Genomic DNA, 3,853 nt, shown 5'->3' with positions numbered 1-3,853 from the left:
GTGATGCAGCCCGCCAGGATGCTCTCGATTGTGCATCTGTAGAAGTTTGTGAGTGCTTTTGGTGACAAGCCAAATTTCTTCAGCCTCCTGAGCTGCTGTCTGTGTGAGTGGACCAATTCAGTTTGTCTGTGATGTGTATGCCGAGGAACTTAAAACTTGCTACCCTCTCCACTACTGTTCCGTCGATGTGGATAGGGGGGTGTTCCCTCTGCTGTTTCCTGAAGTCCACGATCATCTCCTTAGTTTTGTTGATGTTGAGTGCATTTACATTTAAGTCATTTAGCAGACGCTCTTATCCAGAGCGACTTACAAATTGGTGCATTCACCTTATGACATCCAGTGGAACAGTCACTTTACAATAGTGCATCTAAATCTTAAAGGGGGGTGAGAGGGATTACTTATCCTATCCTAGGTATTCCTTAAAGAGGTGTGAGGTTATTTCCCTGACACCACACTCCGAGGGCCCTCACCCCCTCCCTGTAGGCCGTCTCGTCGTTGTTGGTAATCAAGCCTACCACTGTTGTGTCGTCCGCAAACGTGATGATTGAGTTGGAGGCGTGCGTGGCCACGCAGTCGTGGGTGAACAGGGAGAGGGCTCAGAAGGGAATAGGGTGCAATTTCAAATTGGCCCATAACAGCCACGACACCCAGGACTGCGTTCAGTGTCGTCAGCGTCAGTCAGCTACTGAACTGAAGGAATGTCAGACATGGAGACGGACTCGCACAGCTCTGGGTAGTTAAGTTACCCTTAACCACAGATCTAGGATCAGATTGCCAAACTAATGCCCAAATCCTAACCTCGACTGTTACGGGGAGAATATTTGTCCCAGGACCAGTGGATAGAGAGAGGCACCTTGTACCTACCACTCCAAAGGGACAAGAAGACCAGGACTGCGGTGTTCAGCAATATTGTGGAACACTGCAACATGCATCCCACCTTACTTCAACCTTTGTGTAACGATTACAAAACAATCCAAGACTGTCTCTGTTTTGTAGCCATTTTGTAACTGTCGATATCAACATGGAGATAAATATCAACCTTTCTGCCTTAACTTCATAATAATACCTGCTTTGAACTGATGGTGTCTGGTGATACAAGCTAGTAGACTCGCAATTCTCACTGTGACCCTGTCGGTGTGAGGTGCAGTGCCTACTAGAGCCACAGGAGGGGAGTGTCGAGTTTGGACTTCCTTGTCCTGCAAACGACGAGGGTAAACACAACAACAACAACAATGTCTGAACATCCCTCCTTATTCTCTGCCGTGTAAATATTCACTGATCTAAAAGAGTTCTGTAGTCATAAAACCAGGACTCCACGGCATACTGCAGTTGGCTGACGTCGTACCCCGCCAGGTGGATGAGACTAGTAGTTAGCCTCCACCATGTTGGACTCAGATCAATAATCTGAGGGGGGGGGGTTAGAGATGCATTTTGAAGTAATAAACAGGGTCACACACACACCTTAGTATTCCTGTCGGTGCCTGGTCTGATGCTGCTCTCCAGGCTGCACAGAACCAAACATATGTTTCTTTTATGGAACTGCGACGACTGGGAAGTAGTTTAATGGTTTAACATGTTTTTTTTGTTGTCTTTATTGACCGTCAGTTTTTAGGGTTAATGAATTCATCTCAGTTTTGATATAAAGAGTGATCTGTTCAGATGAAACTGTAAATGCCACAGCTGGAGAACCTGTTTTATGTCTGAGTTTCAGAGATGAAAATTATATATGTTTTACGATGATGCCCTACACAGCCCAAGCTTGTGCCTCGACATAAACTGCTGTTGTTAATATTTTATCATAATTGATGGTACATGATGAAATAAATAAAAAACATTTTCATGTTAAATAGTGACGCTCTGAGGCTGGTTTGTGACACGGCAACATGTCATTATTAACAGGTGGCCCGGTAGCTTTCACAGATCCAGGTTAAGACTAGTATAACACAATCACACACATTGTTTCACATCAATTGCTTTTAATTTGCCACGCACTTAATTTGAACAATCATTTCAATCATGTAGCTGTTATTTAACTCTTAACAATCATTTCAATCATCAGCCAGATTAGGACTTAATTTGACTCCCATCAGGACAGACATGGGAAATCAATTAGAATCATCATTTTGTAATGTCGCAGATCCAGGGCCCAGTTTCAGGATCGCGATGGAATTTACGCTTAGGAGGAGTGTTTTAACAATGCATTTCTCCTCCATCAGCCGAAGATGTAACGTGCGCTTCCCAAAACATTCACGCAAAGAGAACGTTCGCTAAGTGTGTCGTTGAGGCATGTGCCGATACTGATTGGATCGAAAGAGACAGCGCTGCTCTCGCGAGGTTGGATAATCTTTCTCCATTGAAATCTCACCTTAATTAACATGAGAATGATTCCACAATACTGATGACGGATCAGCTACTAAAAAGATATCATCACTTTTATGGCAGCAATTATTGAGTCGGGTTATTCTAATGCTTACCCTATAATGCAATAAATCAAGATTTGTGCACATCATTTGCGCACATGTTGATACACACCGTGAAAAGTATTGAGGCAAAATGACAGACGGTAGCATACAATTAGCAAAATAGAACTCAATTGAATGAACGTGACATCTATTTAAATATGATTGAATTATACAGGCCTATGTCGCCTATACTGTAGGCTAATTATCTTGTGAATCACTTAATGACTGCATTAAAAAGTATCAACCAAGGAGCATCAATAAGTACATATTCTAATCTAAAGTAAGGGTTAGTGGCAATCAGTGGCGACCTGTCATTCAGGGCAGGTGGGGCTGTTTTGAGCCCCACATTTTTAGCCCCCAAAAATATATATACAGGCTTGCCTGTTTTGCATGTTATTTTGGCATTCATACGAGTCACATAGCAGTTTCCAAAATGCAGGTGTTTCAGCCTCGCTCAGTGCTTTCTGTGGTGGTGGGGCAAGCCAGCAGAAAATACAGAGCGATGCGCCGCGAAAACTTCGACTTCAGTGAGTTCATGACAACTGGGAAGTCGGGAATAAAGGAGCTCGGACTGGGAAAATACCTTTTGAACGGTCATCCAACTCGGAATTGTAAATCCAGCCTCTTTCTAGAGCTACGACATGAAGGTCAATGACGTTCTCATGATTCGACCTTGTTTTTTTTCCAAGTTCCCAGTTGTTTTGAAAGCACCATAAATCCAGAGATTGACAGACTTTGATGACAAAATTTGCCAACAAAGACCCGCCGTGAAAACAGCATAACAAGGTGAGTCCAAAAATGTCTTGTTTGCTGCCTCATAAATGATGTAATATGCCAGGGAGATATGTATACTGTAGCTAAGAAAGTAATACTAAGTGTATGTTGTGTAGTAACATGTTAGTAGCCCATGTACCTAAATCTAATAATTTGGTCTATTTACCCCTCTTAATTTCACCTACTGTTCTGACTTGGTGGTGCACATGTAGTCTATAACCTGTTTTAGAGAAATGTAATCATTGAATATTGTAAGAGCTTTCATTGTCTGCTTATATGCCTCCTTTATCTTTCCTATGGTTCTGACTTGGTGTACAGGTAAAACACTGTAATAACGGCCCATGTTCTGAATTCTGTCGCTGTACATTTCAAAAGTTCTAAACAAATAGTTATATTGACCTCATCTGTCCTAGCTCGCTATTGTCTTCGTCGAAATTACGGATTGCCTCTGATCCGCTTATGTAGGCCGTTTGTGGGCACCGTTTGTCACTGTTATAGCACAATTAATGTATTGTTTAGTGTTGTGGATTTGCTGGCATGCATCCCACTTTTGTTATTTTTTGACCCACCAAGATTCACATGTTAAAATCGCCACTGGTGGCAATCACTACTCTCCC

This window comes from Oncorhynchus gorbuscha, linkage group LG20 (assembly GCF_021184085.1).
Source record: "Oncorhynchus gorbuscha isolate QuinsamMale2020 ecotype Even-year linkage group LG20, OgorEven_v1.0, whole genome shotgun sequence".
Classification (NCBI taxonomy): domain Eukaryota; kingdom Metazoa; phylum Chordata; class Actinopteri; order Salmoniformes; family Salmonidae; genus Oncorhynchus; species Oncorhynchus gorbuscha.
The sequence above is the reverse complement of the archived record's forward strand: the minus strand, read 5'-3'. Positions refer to the sequence as shown.